The 21,108-nt window shown below is 48.7% G+C and overlaps 1 long non-coding RNA gene across 4 annotated transcripts; it reads left to right on the forward strand.

Moving 5' to 3' along the window:
* Positions 1–1,192: 1,192 nt before the first annotated feature.
* Positions 1,193–18,030, forward strand: LOC122372341. 4 transcript variants are annotated; one of them, XR_006254850.1, is made up of 3 exons: positions 1,193–1,230; positions 14,159–14,738; positions 17,489–18,030. It is a non-coding gene; the product is annotated as an uncharacterized LOC122372341 (long non-coding RNA). The 4 variants fall into 4 exon arrangements; XR_006254849.1 differs by lacking the exon at positions 1,193–1,230 and adding an exon at positions 1,240–1,468; XR_006254848.1 differs by lacking the exon at positions 1,193–1,230 and adding an exon at positions 2,522–2,573 and having other exon boundaries at positions 14,156–14,738.
* The last annotated feature ends 3,078 nt before the right edge of the window (positions 18,031–21,108 follow it).

Genomic DNA, 21,108 nt, shown 5'->3' on the forward strand with positions numbered 1-21,108 from the left:
CATGATTTTGACTGAGTTTCACGTCATCAAACAATCATGAAGCTGAATAGCTGTTCAGCCCGGCGACTCATACCCTCGCTCAGAAAAGCCGCATTCCATGCCTTTATATCTTCGTGAAATACCAGCACTCCTGAACCAGGAAAATGAAATACAAAACACAAATATTTATCTACTTATCACCGAGCACGCCCATTCTCTGTTCTGTCCGCCCATTCTCTGTCGTTTGAACATCGAATGAACATTTTATACGGATCAATGAGAAGTGCTTTTACAGTATCAATGCAACAATAAGTTATTTTTTAAAGCAAGCATGCAATGTAAATTGTAAATTAAACCAATTAATCCCTTTTTCAGGTACGTACCATTAGAGCAAATGGTTAAAAAAAATGGAACAGTTATACAAACCAGGACGGGTGGACGCCGCAGTCGCCCTCGCAAGTGGTTTAGCGGAAACTGCCTGTTATAATTAAGTAGGTATATCTACATATACGGAAACTGCGCCGAAAGCTTGCGACCACCTACTGCAGATGTGTGTGTGTGTGTGTGTGGGTGGTGTGTGGTGTGTGTGTGTGTGTGTGTGTGGTGGGTGTGTGTGTGTGTGTGTGTGTGTGTGTGGTGGTGTGTTGGTGTGTGTGTGTGTGGTGTGGTGTTGTGTGGTGTGTGTGTGTGGTGTGTGTGTGTGTGTGTGTGTGGTGTGTGTGTGGGTGCGTTTGTAAGACCAGCGTAGTGGTGCCCTTTGTCCGATACACCTACGCGAAGTGGTGCCCGTTTGCATAGTGGTGCCCGAAAATCGGGCACCACTATGCTGAGCATCACAACGCCTTCCTTATGTCGTGATATATCGTCTGTATAAATATCAGATGGGCCCCTTTTTACTGGATTTTGCCATAAAGAGTGTGAATCAAGGTCACGTGACTTCCCTCGCGTTCACACAAATCGGCCGGGCATTTCAGCTTTCTGCTGTGCCATATTGATGACGTATGAAAGAGATGGTACTTTGTGATGATGGAGTGGGTAGGTATTTTGCATGTACAAATGAAAATATTTTAATGTTTTCGGTTTTGGGTGGCAGATAGATTAAATAATAACAAATTTATACCTAGCGTTTTTAAATAGGTAGTAAATAGGCACCTTGAAATCACAACACGCACGCCCATCCAGAAGTACTGGTGTCCAGCTCTATCAACTACCAGTCCGCCATTCGCGCGCGGGACGACTTTGATTTCGACGGTAAGAACTAGGCAATTGTCTATCTATCAAAATGCTAATTTGAATTGTTTTGAGTGTTAAATATTCTGATGCCTTGTACTTAAAACCATTTATGACTATCTAATGACCCAAAATTACGTTATCCCCACGGTTTCTTTTGTTGCCCGCGTCGTTTTGGTCTCGGCAGTTGCTAAATATAAAATGCCTGAAAATGCCTACCTATCGGCTTGAATGATATAGTACTTCTGATCATAGAGAGGTAACATTGAAAATATTTATTTGAGGATTTGTCTGGATGATTTATGAACATTACAACAAAATAATAAAACAAAAACTATATAAATGAGATTGACTTGTAACTCGTAAGAATGACTGTTCTTCAAAAATGAGCCAAATGGCTGTTCCATTTTTTTTTGTAATTTGTCATCCTGGCGCAATTTCATGTATTTTCTTTTGTAGTAGGTATCGCATCCAGATTTAGTGCCCGTTAACTTTTGAATCCAGCCTCGGGATTATATTTGTAAATAAATACCTAGGTAAAATGCGTGGTGTTTGATATTGCACAAACAGTAGTCGTAAAGCAGGCGTCACACTCCTTTTTGCAACCAAGGAGAGGCGCTATATCCAGAGAGCTTTCTTATCAAGCCTAACCAAACCAAACATAACCAAACCTAACCTAACCTTACCTACAACCTACAACCTAAAACCTACCACCTACAACCTGAAACCCACAACCTACAACCTAACCCAGTCGGGGAAACTATGGTAAAATCTGCTATTTTTAGCAGTCTGCTATTTTTAACAGAAATCTGCCAAAAATGGGTACGCATGTGACGTCATCGTACCCAATTATAGCAGATTTGGGTGCAGCCCCATACAAAAGCAGATCTGCACCCTAATTGAAGCAAATGCGCATCAAATGCCTGGCAGGTTCATGATGAGAATAGTGCTGAGAATGTCCTCTGATATTTTTGTTCAGATCCGACTATTTTCAAATTCATTATTTAAAAATAGTCGGATCTGAACAAAAATATCAGAGGACATTCTCAGCACTATTCTCATCATGAACCTGCCAGGCATTTGATGCGCATTTGCTTCAATTAGGGTGCAGATCTGCTTTTGTATGGGGCTGTACCCAAATCTGCTATAATTGGGTACGGTGACGTCACATGCGTACCCATTTTTGGCAGATTTCTGTTAAAAATAGCAGACTGCTAAAAATAGCAGATTTTACCATAGTTTCCCCGACTGAACCTACAGCACCTCCCCTTGGTTGCAAAAAAAGTGTGACACCTGCTACACTACTTCCGCACAAACTTGCTTTTTGGTCTTGGGCCAAAAGTCAGTTCTTGACCCATCAGTAGGTAAGTCACTTGGGCTTAGCGACAAGTTGAACTTTGCTTTTGGGCATAGAAAAAAGTCACTTGGATATTGGGGTGAAAAGCAGCCAGCCTTTGAACTTTGCGACATGCTTTTATGGACTTGGGGCAAATGTCGCCTTTGAACTTAGCGACAAGTCACTTTTGGGGTTAGTGCCAAAATTTGCTTTTGGGCATAGCGGAAATGTCGCTTTTGGATTTTAGGTATTGAAGCAGCTTTTTGGCTTAGCGGCAAATAATTTTTTTGACTTAAGCAAATGTCATTTTTTGAGTTCACGAGAAGTCGCATCTGGATTTAGGGTCAAAAGTCGCTTTTGGATTTTAGGGGCTAAGGCAGATTTTTGACTTAGCGACAGATAATTTCTTTACTTTGGATAAATTTCGCTGTTGAGCTTAGCGACTACTCGCTTTTGGGTTTGAGTCAAATTTGCTCTTGGGCATAGCAGAAAAATAACTGATGGATTTTAGGGGCTGAAGCAGGTTTTCAGCTTAGTGAAAAATAATTTTGACTGTGGAAATGCCGCTTTTTGGCATAGCGACAAGTTACTTTTGAGTTTGGGGTCAAAATTTGCTTTTGGACATAGAGGAAAAATAGCTTTGGATTTTAGGGACTAAAGCAGCTTGTGGGCTTCGCGACAAATAATTTTTAGACTTGGGACAAATTTCTCTTTTGACCTTACCTTAGCGAGAAGTCGCTTTTGGGGTTGGTGACAAGATTTGCTTTTACGCACAATGAAAAAGTCTTTTGGGTTTGGGGGGCAAAAACCGAACTTTTGGCTTTGAACGGGGTCTTTGTACATGGAAGATAATTTTCAGTGAAATGAATACCTACCTATGTTTTTGTGTGAATAATGTAGGTCAGTTTTTACCAAAACATAAAGTATTATAAGTACCTACCTTGTTTATCACCCAAGTTAAACTGTGTTGTATTTAATGCCATGTGCCATTGTATAGGTACATGTTTACAAGGGCAGTTCCTAACTTCCTAACTTCAATGATTTTTTTTACTGATTCTGAATTGCATAGAACATAGATCTTATCTTTTTTCTCCATCTTCAGAAGGTAATATTCTCAGTAACTGCTATGCACCAGGTACCTATAGCATTTGTGTTGTGTGTAAATCACAGGTAATTATTGTGAAATAAATCTTGCAGACTGACTGTGTAGAACTTCAGTGGACTGGAACCAAACAGGACTCTGCTTTACCGAATTATTACAATTGCAAGTTGCAACTGATTCTGCTTCAGACCCCTAAAGAACATTCTTTTCTGGGCGCTGGTGTCTGATGCCAGAGGCTGGCCAATACCTACCTTTTTATGATATTAGCAAAAACTAACTGGCGGATCCAGCTGTCCATTATGGGAAGGGGAGGGGGGCGGGGGGAAACCACTTGGGACAAGGACGATTTCCATGCTCAAAAAGATGTTGAGTGGAGGGATGTGCATTCCGCAGTTCGCAGGCCACTTGCCGCAGTGGGCGTTGAGCTGGTGCTTGTTCGGCCGTCTCGGCGCACCGTTAATCGCGGCAGCGCCTGGGCCAGCGGCTTGACACGGCCATCTTTGGTGACAACCAGCATCACGTGGTGGACTACCTGCGCGGCCGCTGCAGCGTGCTCGACGCAAACGCACTCTCGCTCCGGCCGCAACTGGTGGGTGCCGAGCCTCTGAACCCGTGGGTGAGCGGTGAGGCGCTCCAATATCGGCGGGTTGGCCACCGGGCCGAGCGCAGTAGCGTCGCCGACAGCTGCAGCTGCCAGACGCGCTGCAACTGGCAGATGCGTTCTCTGGACGACCCGAGCTGCGTGCAGGCTAACCTGTGTGGAGTGTAGTGGTCTTATTATGGTGGCCGCTGCGGTCCCGTACCGCCACGGTTATCGCTGACTGTGGGCCGCTGTGTCAGCAGCCGCGCGACCCGTGCCGACTGGGCGCGCCCTGCGGACCGCAGGAAGGGCACCTGCAGGCGCAGCGCCGCCGCCGCCCGGCCCAGCTACAGCTGCCACTGCGAGCTGCGGTCCGGTTACACGGCCGCCGACCCGCGCTGCGTCCTGGACGACGCCCGTCTGGCCCAAGCACCCTGTGTGCACGGCGACTCGTGCACGCCCGATTATATTTTCTTTAGAATGGCTACACTTGTTTCCAGGGGCGGATCCAGGAATTTTCGGGAGGGGGGGGGGGCGGCAAGTCGAAATAAGGGCGACCTGGCAATCCGGGGGCGCTTCATACGAGGGGCGCCAAACCGTCGTCAAAATCGAGAGTTTAAAACCCACGCCGTGCTGGGGGGGGGGGGCGTTGTCACGCTCCCCCCTCAGGTTTTCGCCAATATCTTAAAACCGGCTGCGCACAGCGCCGCCGTTTTCAGGATACCTTATCATGCATTTTTTCTGCACATGTAAAAATGTCAGACCCGGGTGATGCAAGGTCAGGTCACCAGGTCATGCCAAATGACGTAACCTCAGAAAAAGTTCAAATGCTCACCATTGCTATACCGCCTGAACGATCGTTTTGAAACTTTCAGCGTTTGATGAAAGCAACAATTTCATGAAATGTATATCTCGGAATTTTGATATGTGACCTAAGGTCAGGTCAGTTTTGCGACCTCTCCATTAGGCATACTTAACCCTCGCCCGTATTGGTGTTTTTCCAGCCGCGAACGTATAAGGGGAGGGGGGGGGGTCCGTTGGACCCCCCCTTGCCGTTTCGCCCCTGATCGAGCTAGAGCTTCGCGGAAAAAACGAGCGTGTTGCCCGTGACGAGAGGAAGCCGATGATACCCAATTTTAAGGTCCTAGGTCATTGGTTGACCTTGCAGGTCAGGTCAATGACCCCAAAGGCGGGAAAATCGGGACCTGTTAGAACGTCGTTAAGTGTGGCTGCTATGGGGTTTTTCGGGGTGCTGATCACGAATATCATGTTAGTTTTGATCACAGATGATGTCTTCATGTATTTAGGCCGGGTCAGGTCAGGTCAGGTCAACCAGTAAGGGTATTTGTAGTAGGTGGCAACCGCCTCTGACAGCTTCGTAACATGTTACGAAGGCACCAAAACTACTTCGTAAATGTTCATATGGTTGCTAAATTCGAATTCAGCTCCAAAAACTGGCCTAGAAACATGTAAAACTCGAAAAAGTGAACCGAGGTCATCAAAGGTCAATGACCTGACCTGACCTTCAGGTGACCTTGACACCCACCCTAATGCATGGGGGCAACATCATATCACATGTTTTAACGCTTGAAACCACGAAAAGACTGCAAACGCGCGGCTAATGCGAGCCGACATACGCCGAATCGCGATTCCAGCCAAACATGGTCTCGAAAAGTAGGTCACAGGTCAAAGGTCATTTGGGTCAGGGTCATGAAATTTTCAGGGTAGGTGTGAAATTGATGAACGCGAGGGTACTGAAAGTTTCGTCGCGATCGGCCGCTTTTTACGCGAGTTATTCGCGAAAAACCATGGGGGAGGGTCCGTTCGACCCCCCCCTATACGGGCGAGGGTTAAAGGGACCCTCTTTGCTTCAAAAAAGTTAATCAATTGGCATGAAAGTGATGTCGCTCGGTTCAGAAAGAGCGAAAACGAATATCTACCAAATTTCATCGAAAAATATTCACCGGTTTTCAAGATATTAGACTTTTACTTTTGTTTACTTTTTGGGATCTCCGCTGTTCCTAGCGACTTTATTTGAATGTGCGGCATTTGTTGCGCGCAAAGCAGCATATACCACCGCGTGCTACCAAACGTTTTAGTAAAAGATTTAAAAATCGTTAGACCTCCGCTGACGTCACAAATTCTAAGGGGGCATACCAATGCATTAGCCCCTTAGAATCCAAAAACTGCAAGTTTGAAATTCCATATCTCCGAATTAAAGCATTTTTCGATGTTGTGAGTGCCCAAACCGGTATTTTCAGGCCATGGCCACCAATTTGGCTATCTCAACTCAAAACTAATGTTAAGGTGGGATGGTCACTTTAAGCCTATGGGAGAAAACTGAAAGGCATCTCTTTTGGACGAGCGTCATTCTAGACAATCTCAAGCATTGGGATACATATAAAATTAACACACTGAATAAGAAAATTGCACCTGTGATCACTCATTATGTTCCCAGGTCATAAAAGGTCCACAGCAGTTTTTTGAAAATAACTTTTGATAGATACATGCTAGAGCGATAAAAACACCTCAGTTGTGTTCAGCTCGACGATACGGATCGACTGATATGCCACATGATCTTTCCCGGTCAGGTTATGACTTTGACCTGAGGTCAAATTCTCAAAACTACCTTTCAAGGTCAACCTATTGTTCATTCGACGCGTCTCGACGACAGAAACGCGATGCTGGCAAACGTAATGTCGAGACTCTCTTGAGTCAAAAGCTATTGCAGGAAAACATTGCTTGTAAAACGGCAATTGTTAGAGTTTTTGCCCTCTGAAGGCTAAACCGTTGACCTGAGGTCAAATCTGAGGACAGTTAACGGAAACACCTTTGAAAGGGCTATCGAATGCGCTTTTCCGCGGCGCTTTAGCTGTATTGGTTTCCGAGTTATGTGCCGGTGTTTTGAAAAATGTTGAAACAGGCAACATTTTGAAAAATGTTGAAACAGGCAACATTTGACCTTTGATGACCTCTGGTGACCTGACCTTTGACCTGACCTAAAAAATGGCCGTTTTCTTTTCGTCCTGTTTTTGGACGATCTTTCGAATGCCGCTTACCGCGTGTCGCTACGCGGCCCAGGAGCCGAGTTAGACTAGGGGGCGTGACCCCCCAACTCCCCTCCCCCAGCACGACACGGAAAACTCCAGCACCACCAGCACGGCGTGGGTTAAAAGTCGTAGATGGGCGCCACTACGTTAGCAAAAGAGATTAGCAAAAACGTGGCCTCCATTTGCTGGCGCGTCTTTCTTCCGCGGGTGATGTCTCTCTTTTTTTCTGGAAGCGTCTCACTTGTGCTGGTATGCCTCACTTCTCTCCCGGGGGTGCCCAACCTCTGCTTGGATCGCCCAATCTGTCATGGGGAGGCCACTTTGCTTAAGTCGCCTCATTTCTTCTAAGAACGACCAATTTGCTGTAGGCGGCCCACTTATCTGGGACGCCCATCTTCTGATAGAGTGCCCCTCTTCTTCCTGGTGCGTCCCACTTCTACTGGGAGTGCACCTTTTCTGTTAGGGCGCGTTTTTGCTGCTGGGGAGTTCCTTTTTCTACTGTGAATGGGGCGGCCCTCTCCTGTTGGGCGACCCCAAACTCTGCTGGAGGCGCCCCATTTCTGCCCAACTTTTGGTGGAGTGCCCCTCTCCTGCAGGGGGCACTTCTCTTTTGCTGGAGACGCCTCTCTTCTGGGGGCGCCCTTCCACTGCGGGGGACGTCTCTCTTCTGCCAGAGGCACCCCTTTTTTGCTGGGGCGCCATCTTCTACTCGGAAGTCGGAGCGGGACACCCCTCTCCTTTTACTGGGGCACAGCCCCTTTGCTTGGGTTGCCCTTCCGCTGTCAGGGGCGCCCCTCTTGTGCAGAATATGCTCCTTTTCTTCTTGTAATGAGGCGCCCCTCTTCTACTGGGGGCGCCCAACGGCTGCTGTTTTCTGGGGCACCCATCTGCTGCTGGGGCGTCTCTCTGCTGCCGGATATTGTCAATGGGGCGCCCCTATCCTACTTGGCGAGCCCAACCTCTGCTGGAGGTTCCCTATCTCTGATCAACTTTTGCTGTGGCGCCTCTCTTCTGCTGGGGCGCCCCTCTTCTGCTGGGGGCGCCCCTCTCCTGCTGGAGGCCCCTCTCTTCTGCTGGGGCGCCCCTCTTCGCTGGGGGCGCCCCTCTCCTGCTGGAGGCCCCTTCCGCTGCCGGGGGCGCCCCTTTTCTGCCAGTGGCACCCATTTTCTTCTTACGGGCTCCTCTTTTTTTGCTGGGACGCCCATCTGCTGTCAGGGCGCCCCTCTTCTTCTCGGAATAGGGGCGCCTCTCTCCTTTTGCTGGGGCTCGCTCCTCTTCAGGGGGACACCTCTCCTGCTGGGGGGTGCCCTTCCGCTGCCAGGGGCGCCCCTCTTGAACAGAAGGTATCTTTTTATTCTTGTAATGAGACGTCCCTCCTTTGCTGGGGGGCGCCCATCTGCTGCTGGGGCGACTCACATCTGCTGGGAATGGGCAATTCGGCGCGTCGCTCTCCTGCTTGGTGAGCCCAAATTCTTGCTGGAGGCGCTCTATTTCTGCTCAACCTTTGCTGTGTCGCCGCTCTTTTGCTCCGGGCGGCCTCTCTGCCGTGGGCTATGGGCGCCTTTTTTCGGATGGAGGGGGGGGGCGGCCGCCCCGCCGCCTCCTGGATCTGCGCCTGCGTGTTTGGACAAAAAATGTATTTTCCAGCCTTAATATCCAAATGACAAAAATTAAAACATTGGCCCAAATACACATCATGCAAGTGAATAAAGTGACATAACAGACAGTAAATTCGTTCGAAGAAACATGTCGCATTCTATGTCGCACCCCTGTTCGCCAGATCCCTTACAAGTAGCTGAGCCGTGTACCTACTGAGTTTCACTTTACCAACATTGCCATTCAAAGTTAAAAACGTAGAAATGCCTCTAAAGCTTGTCTATGTTTCTTTTGCAACCCTTTACACAAAATTGAAGTTCCATTCCAGTCTGGAAGGTGACCTGCCTCGTCGACATGCTGTACAGTAATGTACCCAAGGGGGCCATGCCCCACCCCCTGAGCGCCGAAGGCGCGAGGGGGCCCCTGCGGTCCAGGGAGAACTCTGGTGGACGTGCCTTAATTCCAATACTAGACAGAACGTCTTTTACTCGAAAGAAAGAAAAAATATCGAAGAGGAATTCCGTCACAGTGACGAGCCCACAGCGCCCCTTCCTAACTGAGGGCCACTGGTTACCTGAGGGGTCCCCTGGTCACCTCAGGGGCCCTTAGGCCATCTGAGGGGCCCCTTGGTCACTTGAGGGGCCCCTGGTTACCTCACTGGTCACCTGAGAGGCCCCCTGGTCAACTGATTGACTCTTAACCACCTGAGGCGCCCTTGGTAACCTGAGGAGCCCCCTGGCCATCTGAGGGGCCCCTGACCACCTGAGGGGCCTCCTGGTCACCTGAGAGGCCCCCTGGTCACTTGAGGGACCTCTGGTCACCTGAGGGGCCCCCTAATTACATCACTGGGTCACCTGAGGGGCTCCCTGGTCATCTGAGCGACCCTTGATCATCTGAGGGACCTCCTGGTCACCTGAGAGGCCCCCTGGTTACCTGATGGGCCCCTGGTCACTTGAGGAGCCCCTGATCTCTTGAGGGGACCCCTAGTTACCTCACTGGTCACCTGAGAACCCCCTGGTCATCTGAGCGGATCCTGACCATCTGAGGTCCCCCTGGTCACCTGAGGGCCCCCTGGTTACCTCCGTGGTCACTTTGGGGCCCCCTGGTCATCTGAGGGCCTCTGACCACCTGAAGAGCCTCTTGGTCGCCTCAGTGCCCCCCTGATCACCTATATGGTGCCCCTGGTTGGCTATCTGAGGGGCCCTTGTCACCTGATGGGCCTCTAGGTCAGCTGAGGGACCTCTTGGTCACCTGAGGGGCCACCTGTCACATGAGGGCCCCTGAATATCAGGGGCTCCTGGCTATCTGAGGGGTACCTGGTTATTTGACGGGCCCCTGATTATATGATGATTCCTTCTTACTTGCGGGGCCCTTGATCACCTGGGTGGCCACTGGGCAGTGGTCTGAAGTAACCTTGGTCGGTCACCTGATGGACCGTGTTTACCCGGGAAGTGTCTGGTTATCTGCAAGGCCCTTGCAGCCATATGAAGGCCCTTATTTACCAGAGGTGCCCCTGATATAACTGGCCCCTGTTTATAAGAGGGTCCCCTGGTCACCTAGTGGGATCCGGTCAGTTGAAAGTCCCCTAGTCACCTGAGACGCCCCTGATTAAGGGGGTCCCTGATCACTTGGATTCAGTGGCATAGCCAGGGGGCTAGTGGGCATGTGCCCGTTATCGGGTTTAGGTTCCCCCGGGCCCGAGGGGCCCTGTGGTGTCAATTGGCGGCAGAGGGTCCACGCTGACCATCCTTCAATTGAAAAGGACGCGGCAGGGCTTGAGAGAGCAACTCGTGGGCTCTAATGTAGCCACACTTATCTCCAGAAGGGCCCCACACTCGCTTCTAAGGAACCTTTGCCGGCCTCCGATGGCCTAGCTGGCCAATGAGGGATCAGTTATAAGAGCCCCACATCCGTCTGTTATGGCCCCACTACCCACACCAGTGCTTCTGAGTGCCCTCATAACGGCGCCTGCGATGGCCCTCACCGCCACCTCTAAAGGTCGCCGTCCATTGGTTAGGAGCGTATTTTGCGCGTAATCGTCCATGCCTAGTGCGCACTGAAAAGTTGAAGTAGTTTAAGTCGTCAGGAGAAGTAAAGTAATCTTGAGTCGTCAGCGCATGATTCGACGCCCAACAGCCGGCGAATAATCAGCTGAATCGCGCATTCGGCGCTGAACGGCATTCGGCGCGCAGCTCATAGACCCCAACGTTAAATTCAGCTCATATTCAAGCAGTGGATGGCGGCTTTTAGCGCCCCACACCAGTGCCTCTTGAAGGCCCACATTTGCGACTCTAAGAGCCCCCACACCGGCGCCTTTGAGAGCCCTCCGGTAGCGCATCTGACGGCATTTACCAGCGACTCTGAGGGCTTTTGACCGGATTCTGAGGGTCCCTTGTCGGCCTATGAAGAGCCACGAGTAACTTTCAGCCCAGGGCCCCACACATGCCTATGATGGCCCCCACCAGTGTCTCTAAGCCCTAAGGCCCCCACAACGGCGCCTGTGAGGACCCCACACCATTGCATCTGGTGGTCTTTCACCGGCACCTCTGAGCGCCCCAGACCGGTGCGAGGGACCCACACCGGCGACTCTGAGGCGTTCGCTCGCTACGCTCGCTCATAAAATTATGTGCATTTTATGCATACCTTTCAGGCAAAAATGACGTTTTCGCCTTCCAATTTTCCACATTTTCTTAGGGCTAAGACCGTTACAGATGGGCCCATCTGCAAGGGAGGACTGGGCCCACTATACCCAGCCCCCCATGAAAGGTTCTGGGCACGCCCCCTGCCATAGGCGGCGGAACGGGGGGCACCGGGGTACCGTGCCACCCCTTAATTTTGGCATTTTAACATTAGCCCTATGGGCGTTGCATGGAAAGAATGGAACCAAAAGTCGGCAGTGCCCCCCCCCCCCTTAATTGAAGGTGTTCCGCCGCTACTGCCCCTGCCTGGGTTGGCAGGGGGCCCCTTTGAGAGCAGGTAGCCCCCTCCTGGGCAAAATCATGGGTATGTGCCTGATGCTGTACAAATGCATTAGACAGTCTATGATGCCTAAGATCGCTCTTGTGCTATCTATGCCTCTAAATGTTTCACCTATGTAACTTTTATCGCATGCACCACACGGAATTTGTAAATCACACTGCCCTAGCTCTCGGTGGCTTTCTTGTTTCTTGACTGAATGAGGTTCTTGGTCGGCAGACCGGCTGGAGATGAAATATGGAATGATCATTTCATAAATCTTCCTATAACTTCAGCTTCCTTTGATGCCGGTGCCGAGAGGTAGTTCTTTTTGCCGTTTCTTCTATCTCTTGCCCTTCTTCGAATTTTGATAGCTTTCTTTTCTAAACTATATAGGAGGCCTGGTGGTACTTGAGCTTAATAAATACTTTCTTGATGTAGGCTAACTCTTCTTTTATAAACTGTTTAGAGCAAATACGAAAGGCCCGTAGATAGAAGCCCAATACCACTTCCGTTTTCGTTCGGCTTCTGTGGGCTGAGTAGAAGTGAATTAGGTCATTTTTGTTGGTCGGCTTTCTGTGAACTGAGAACGCCGCCTTTTTACCACGGTTCCAGATACGCGTGTCCAAAAATGCTAGCGTGCCGTTATCTTCCTCTTCGCAGGTAAATTGTATCTTTGGGTGAACGTTGTTGATCTGGCCAAGCAAAGACATCAAATCCTTGTCGTTGTTTGTGATGATCAAGATGTCGTCGACATACCGGAACCAGATAGTATCGGTTCCGGCTATGCGTAGAAAGTGATCTGCTTCTACCGTTTCCTAAATATGCAGGCGAGTACCGGGTTCAAAGGTGACCCCATCGCCAGTCCGTCAATCTGCTTGAATTCAGCGCCTTCGAACTCGAGGGCGCCGAACTCCACACAGAGACGTACTAGCCGAATGAAATCAGCTTTGGGCACTGGCAGAATGATGTCTGGGTTCTGGTCCAGTGCCCTTGAGTCGCCCCAGCTATAGGCACGTTGGTAAACAACGCCTTGACATCAAAACTTGCGAGGTTCTTGTCTTTGAGATCTTTGCGGTTCAGAAAAGAAGGCGATCAAAATTCGAAGAAGGGCAGGAGAAAGAAGAAACGACAAAAATAACTACTTCTTGATACTGGCGCCAAAGGAAGCTGAAGTTACAGGAAGATTTGTGGAAGGATCATTCAATATTTCATCTCCAGTCGGTCTGACGGTCAAGAACCTCGTTCAGTCAAGAAAGAAGAAAGCCACCGAGAACCAGGGCAGTGTGATTTACAAAATTCCGTGTGGTGCATGCGATACAAGTTACATAGGCGAAACATTTAGAGGCAAAGATACGCGGACAAAAGAGCACAAGAGCGATCTTAGGCATCATAGACTGTCTAATGCATTTGTACAGCATGTCGACGCGGCAGGTCACCTTCCAGACTGGAACGGAACTTCAATTTTGTGTAAAGAGTTCCAAAAGAAACATAGACAGGCTTTAGAGGCAGCATTCATTTCTACACTTTCAACTTTGAACGGCAGTGTTGGTAAAGTGAAACTCAGTAGGTACGCGGCTCAGCTACTTGAAAAGGATCTGGCGTACAGGGGTGCGACATAGAATGCGACATGTTTCTTCGAAGGAATTTACTATCAGTTATGTCACTTTATTGACTTGCATGAGATGTATTTAGGCCAATGTTTTAAATAATGTCATTTGGATATTAAGGCTTGAAAAAGATATTTTTGGTCGAAACACGTGTAGCCATTCTAAAAGAATATAATTAAAAATAGTTCCCATTGTTTATCCCATGACAATACAATTTGTCATCAGATCTCATTAATAGATACCATTCATGAATCATGATTGAATTGAAAATAACGCAAGCAAAGGTCTTAGCACCAAAGCGAACTTATAATTTGACCACATGTGCTACCTGGAAGTAACATCACATGCACTTTTTGTGGGTGGCTTCTTGTGCGACTGCAAGCGACGGCTCGGCTGGCTGCGCCGTGCGAGGACGACCCACGCCGCCTCCTGTACGATGTGTGCTTGGCCGAGCCGCCGTGCGCCGCCGGAGCCCGGTGTCTCTCCCTGGTGTCTTCCAACGATGCATCCCTCCCCCACAACTCACTTCACACAAACATTTTGTGTTACTTTTTTACCAAGTTTCACCTCCGTCCTGTTGCGGTGCCCTTCACTCAGCGACAGACAGATTATATTCTATCCCGTGAGGACGCCGTTCTGACTATGTACAGCGCCTTTTTTTCGGCTGCGAAGTCAACCCTCTGACCAATAATGATTATTTTGTTTGGCCTGTTCCAGCAGACAATCCCAGGTCGATGTCCGTACTCTCACGTCCGTCCGCGAGTTGTCGCGCGGTCCACCAGGGAGAGGTGGCAAGCAGACTGTCCAACTGGCTGGTACTGCATCGTTATAAGGGACCGCTGGTCCGAGCCGCTACCAGGGAGGAGGCTGTTGACACTCATCAGCTCTGGTCGGGCCACTGGGGATGATCGGAGCAGTATCTTCACCGGATTGAGAGGATATCAATGTCCGAGTTCGCCTAATGTAACGACAATGAATGCCAAGCTGGCCGCTGCCTGGTCTGCGGTGAAGCAGTGGACACCTAAGCGCACGTGTTGCCGGAGTGCCCGTGCTTTTACGGCCCTCGGCTGCGTGCGCTGGGGAACATCGTCGGCGCGGCCCTCGATGTCAAGCGCGACGACGTGGTGGTGACCTTAGCCGCCGGCTACGAGGCCGATAAGAGGCTTGTATTGGCTACGGCGGTAGCTGTGGGGACACAACAACAACGACATCAACAGCTGGCGGCGGAAGTGGCCCCGGAGCTACGCACCTGCGGACAGAGCTACCGCTGATCCACATCTCAGCTGATGATGCTCAACAGGTGGGTACTGTGTGTGTGGGGGGGGGGAGGGTATCGAAGGAAGCTAGGTCATGTTCGCCCAGATGTGTATGTTGAAATGGCTCGGCTGATAGTTGGTGCATCTGTTGTGGGGCTAGTGGGGAAATCTCGAGCCTCGTATAGCAGTTGTGCGACAATTGTGTACCGTACCATGTACCGCCAGCGACGTTGGGTAATTACAGGGTGTCCCAAAAGTTTTTATACACCTATTTTTTTTTCAAATTATTGGTCATTAAAGAAAATACTTCACTTTTAACATGGGGTTTGACTGGAATAGCAGTTCCATAGCTTGAGCTGAGAAAAGCACAAACCAGGAGCTTTTACGTCCCAACGATCACCCTAGGCAAAGATATTCCATTTCTCGTCCTGAAAAAGTGCCTTTATGATGAAAGTGTGCCTTAATTGAAGAAATACCTATAATGCAGCCAGTTCAGCGTCAGCCAATTAGCCTGCTGCTTACAGCCAATGGGTTTGAACTATGCAATATAATTGGGGTCAACGCGTAATAAGCTTCCTCGACCGCGTCAAACAATATTTTATACCTAATGTAGTTCTGCCTATATTTTAATATAGGTAGAACATATTTTTAATAAATAGGTTTTATTTTTTTGCTGATCATTTTGAGCATAAACATTCATAAATCTATTGCAAAAAAAGTCAGGAAAAGAAACTATTCCCCTTAACCCTCGCGGGGCGAGGGGGTTGATGCAACCCCCTAATGTTTTTCGCGAATAACGTAAAAACGGCGGCGCGTTGCGCTGCTAAATTTTGCAGTCCCTCTGAGGCAACCTTTTGGCACCTTCCCTGATAATTTCAGGTCTCTATCATTTTAGGTCAGGTCACCAGGTCACCGAAACCGGCACAATGCAGAGTAAAATTTGACTATACCTAAGCGGCAACGGAATCGCTAAGTTTATCGTTCATAGCGTAAGAACCGCAGGACTTAGCGCCACCAAATTTCAAACACAACTTGGAGCAGCCATTTGACACGTGTCCTGGGAGTTTTGTGTTCCAGTGGCTTCGGGTTAGGTCACAAGGTCACAAAAACCGGTACATGGTCAAAATGGCACTGGAAATACGCTATTTTGTCAATGAAATCTAGAGCTGTCCATCGATTTGATTCAAACTGGCGGGGTATGCTCAGCTTACCGAGTTGTATAACGTACTATACATCCAGGTTTTTGAAGTTCGAGTGACCCGAGGTCATCTAGAGGTCACGACAAGTTCTAAGTAAGTTTGTGCGAATAGCTCCAATTGTAAAGATATGCTCCATTTTGGCATTTTTGTGTTGTAATCCCTCAGTTTAGCTCAATTGCGGATGAAATTGGTGTTTGTTTGCTGGAAAAAAAAACACTTAGGTCGGGTCGTCTGAGGTCAAATAAGGTCAAACTACGTTTTTGCTAATAATTTAGGCAGCAAACAATGAGGCTAGAGCTTCAAAAAATGGCGTTATTGTGTTCCTTGTGATCAGCCGAATCGAATGATATGCGACATGATGCAATTTGGTTAATTGCATCATGTCAATAAATAAATTTAAGTTCTCTTCAAAATTAGAAAGTTTTAGACACTGGTAACCGCTTCTATTGCGCTCCCTAGTTTGAAAGGGCGTTAATTATGGAAAAGTGTAAGTTACGGTAGAGCTTTATGAAATTAGCCCCAGAACCCAAAACAGTTGTGAGGGCCAGCCCCCCCCCCCCCCTCCCCCAACTCAAGCAAAGTTGGGGTACCCGGCCCCTGCTGGCTCCCCCGGTGGCGACGCCCGTGATGGTATAGCGTTATGTCAAATGTCTTGCGATTTAGTAATTGATTCAGTTATAATTCTAGACAAGTTATGTATCACTTTTGAGTTTTAAATATGGGCGAATACGAGCTGTAAGTCTGCATGAAATGGGCGCCAGTTAGGAATAATTTCAGATGAAGTTGATCGTCTGTGATAAGTGTGCGCCAACTAGTTTTCTCAGTAATTCAGTAAGCGATTCTCGTCCTGTGTTCAACATACAGTGAGGGTCGAACTAAAAAAAAAAAACGAACTATAATGTCAGTTCCCTTCCGTTTTGACTCCTGCGGTGACTGACTCTCCAGCATTCCCTGTTCGGCTGTCGAGTAACCACCTTTGCGTTGAAAACTCCGTGTTCGCCCCAGCCCCCTCCATGTATCCACTGTGGGGAGCAACTCACAGTGGCCCATGTTCTGCTGACGTGCCGCCAGCTTTCCGGGATGCGATCACACCACCTCGGGCATCTTGTGCCCACAGTGACTCTCATAAATCTTATCTCAGACAACTCGCGCTGGATCCATAACGGTATTTTCCTTTATCCGCGAAGCCAACTTTCCCGTTACTTTCATTTCCTCAGCATTAAACATAAATTAGTAAGTAACTAAAGACGTATTTGAAACCTCCGTAATGGTCGCAAAATGACCTTGCAGTCGGCGCGCCCTTAACCCCCAACAAACAAACAAATAAACAGCCCTCTCCATCGTGTCAGGTCGGTATTTGACCTAACTACTTACACGTGTCATCTCGGTGTGTTCGACCTAGCCTCTCTTCTGTGTCAGCTTGTTCTTTCACCCAGCCCCCTCCCCGTATCAGGTCGGTATTTGACCCAGCCCCCACCCCTTGTCAGCTCGGTGTTTGACCCAGCCGCCTCCCTCGTGTCAAGTCGGTATTTGACCTAACTACTCCCCTGTGCCAGCCTGTATTATAACACAGCCCCACCCCTGTGTGACACCAGACGAAGACACTGAGGCGCTGGACAGCGAGTCTGTCTGTGGTTGTGCTGAAGACGGCGTCGGACGACCATCAGTTCCGGTTGGCGAATCTGGCCAGCTCCGACCCCGTCCAGCTGGCCGACGAGTGCTTACCAAAACAGCCGCTCGCTGCTGCCGTCGCTGCGCGCGTGCGCCAAGATGGCCGTCCACCGCCACCGATGCCGCCACGCGCTCGCTAAGACGCCCGTCCATTGGTGCCACCGCCCCACGCGCGCTTTAAGTCGGCCGCCGCGGCGTATGTGCGCCTACTTGCGCTCTGCCACCTTTGACTGCGGCTCGAGATTCAGGTTCAAGGTTTAGGCATACATTCATGTTAATTGCCTACATTCATGGAAGCGAAGGTGTGGTGACAAAGATGCCTATGGTGGTGAAATTCGGTGTACGCAGCTCCTGGTGATGTTTTTTTATTGCCCTTAGCTTGCCATCCAATACCTATCATCATTTGATCATGTATGCTGACTTGAGTGGCTGATATTTGATAATATATAGCGTGGGGTGTTGCAAAGTATTTTGATAAAAAACCGAGGTGCTGGGTTTGACCTTGGCTTCTATTCTTGATGAAATTCGTAGCTCTAGTATGTATGTATATGAGTGTGTATTGTCATACCCAGCGAAGTGGGGACCGATGTATGACGTCATTAATACGTCATACAGCCCGGGCCCCACTAAGCTGCGTTTTTAACATCGTCCAATTCCACATTGATCCCGTTAAGAAGTATGCAATCTGAATCGGTAACCCGAGAGAAGCATAACCATGTAACCAAATTTATTCTAGCACAACAAATAAAAAATTAAAGTCGGTCCCCACTCCGCTGTAAATCAACATGGGCACCACTATGCCGCACCTTACAAACATGTGTGTGTGTGTGTGTGTGTGTGTGTGTGTGTGTGTGTGTGTGTGTGTGTGTGTGTGTGTGTGTGTGTGTGTGTGTGTGTGTGTGTGTGTGTGTGTGTGTGTGTGTGTGTGTGTGTGTGTGTGTGTGTGTGTGTGTGTGTGTGTGTGTGTGTGTGTGTGTGTGTGTGTGTGTGTGTGTGTGTGTGTGTGTGTGTGTGTGTGTGTGTGTGTGTGTGTGTGTGTGTGTGTGTGTGTGTGTGTGTGTGTGTGTGTGTGTGTGTGTGTGTGTGTGTGTGTGTGTGTGTGTGTGTGTGTGTGTGTGTGTGTGTGTGTGTGTGTGTGTGTGTGTGTGTGTGTGTGTGTGTGTGTGTGTGTGTGTGTGTGTGTGTGTGTGTGTGTGTGTGTGTGTGTGTGTGTGTGTGTGTGTGTGTGTGTGTGTGTGTGTGTGTGTGTGTGTGTGTGTGTGTGTGTGTGTGTGTGTGTGTGTGTGTGTGTGTGTGTGTGTGTGTGTGTGTGTGTGTGTGTGTGTGTGTGTGTGTGTGTGTGTGTGTGTGTGTGTGTGTGTGTGTGTGTGTGTGTGTGTGTGTGTGTGTGTGTGTGTGTGTGTGTGTGTGTGTGTGTGTGTGTGTGTGTGTGTGTGTGTGTGTGTGTGTGTGTGTGTGTGTGTGTGTGTGTGTGTGTGTGTGTGTGTGTGTGTGTGTGTGTGTGTGTGTGTGTGTGTGTGTGTGTGTGTGTGTGTGTGTGTGTGTGTGTGTGTGTGTGTGTGTGTGTGTGTGTGTGTGTGTGTGTGTGTGTGTGTGTGTGTGTGTGTGTGTGTGTGTGTGTGTGTGTGTGTGTGTGTGTGTGTGTGTGTGTGTGTGTGTGTGTGTGTGTGTGTGTGTGTGTGTGTGTGTGTGTGTGTGTGTGTGTGTGTGTGTGTGTGTGTGTGTGTGTGTGTGTGTGTGTGTGTGTGTGTGTGTGTGTGTGTGTGTGTGTGTGTGTGTGTGTGTGTGTGTGTGTGTGTGTGTGTGTGTGTGTGTGTGTGTGTGTGTGTGTGTGTGTGTGTGTGTGTGTGTGTGGTGTGTGTGTGTGTGTGTGTGTGTGTGTGTGTGTGTGTGTGTGTGTGGTGTGTGTGTGTGTGTGTGTGTGTGTGTGTGTGTGTGTGTGTGTGTGTGTGTGTGTGTGTGTGTGTGTGTGTGTGTGTGTGTGTGTGTGTGTGTGTGTGTGTGTGTGTGTGTGTGTGTGTGTGTGTGTGTGTGTGTGTGTGTGTGTGTGTGTGTGTGTGTGTGTGTGTGTGTGTGTGTGTGTGTGTGTGTGTGTGTGTGTGTGTGTGTGTGTGTGTGTGTGTGTGTGTGTGTGTGTGTGTGTGTGTGTGTGTGTGTGTGTGTGTGTGTGTGTGTGTGTGTGTGTGTGTGTGTGTGTGTGTGTGTGTGTGTGTGTGTGTGTGTGTGTGTGTGTGTGTGTGTGTGTGTGTGTGTGTGTGTGACGGTGGGCGACTGTGTGTGTGTGACGGTGGGCGACTGTGTGTGTGTGACGGTGGGCGACTGTGTGTGTGTGACGGTGGGCGACTGTCGGCAGTACTGGCTGCGGGTGATCGCGGTGCGCCGCTGCTGGTCGACTTTGCCGTCTCGCTGTGTGGCCAGTTCGCCGTGGACGTCCAGCTGGAGAGCTGCTGCCAGCTAATTAGCCACTCCGAGGCGCTGCTGCTCAGACATCACGGTGAGTGCCACAGCCAGCTAGTGCTGTAACTAGCGCACATGTTCTATTATACCATTCATTCTGGACAAACAGAAAATCGTATAAGACAATGATTCAATCGTTTTGAAATCAACCATCGATACATTGCACAATGAAATCATTGATCATTGACAAATCATTCAATCATCGACAAAAAGAAAAGGCGAAAAAAATAAAAAATCGAAGAAAGGAGCAAAACAGGAGACACGAGCAAGAAAAAAAAAACGATCAGCAAAGCAATGAAGTAAACAGAAGACACGAACGACATGCGAACCAACCACAATATGAGGATACGAACACTACTAGAAAACGAAAAGCGAACAAAACACGAAGGTGGATTTCAGTGCCAAACTCAAAGAACATCAACATTATATCAAGGACACTCGAAAAGTCAGACATACAAGTAGCCACTGTGACAGGAAAGAAAATTCAAGAACTAGTAAAAACACAAAGAAAAGTGATGCTAAAAGTGTAGTTAATGAAATACCGTGCAAGGGGTGCCCAAGAACTTACGTTGGAGAAACGGGAAGGGGGGTTGATGTTCGTTTGAAAGAGCATAAAAGCGACGTAAAATTCCATCGTCCTTCAAACGCGATAGTGCTACACATAGAACAATGCAACCACTTACCTGATTGGGAGATTACGGCAATATTAGAAAAGAACATGAAGAAATGAAATCTACGAGGAAGATCCTAAAAGCCGCTTATATTATTACGCGGGATACATTCAATAGTAGAAACGGATTCATTACTTTGTCATCGATGGCAGCAAAATCGGCAGTAGACCACTAAAAGAAGAAACACGTGATTTTTAATTTGAAGAGTTTTAGACGGTTACGGTGAATATTTGTACCCATTTAACCTTTACCTCTGACCAGTGACCAGGGCTGTTGATTCTTGAAGCCGAAAGCGTTGTGTGTTTTTGAATGTATTTGATTTGTACTAATTGGTTTATCATTTACATCATTATCCAATCTGTCATGGATACTCAACATTTTTCTAGTAATAGCGGTGTTAAAGGGACTATCCCACC

Source organism: Amphibalanus amphitrite, unplaced genomic scaffold (assembly GCF_019059575.1).
Source record: "Amphibalanus amphitrite isolate SeventyFive unplaced genomic scaffold, NRLGWU_Aamphi_draft 001348F_arrow, whole genome shotgun sequence".
Lineage (NCBI taxonomy): Eukaryota > Metazoa > Arthropoda > Thecostraca > Balanomorpha > Balanidae > Amphibalanus > Amphibalanus amphitrite.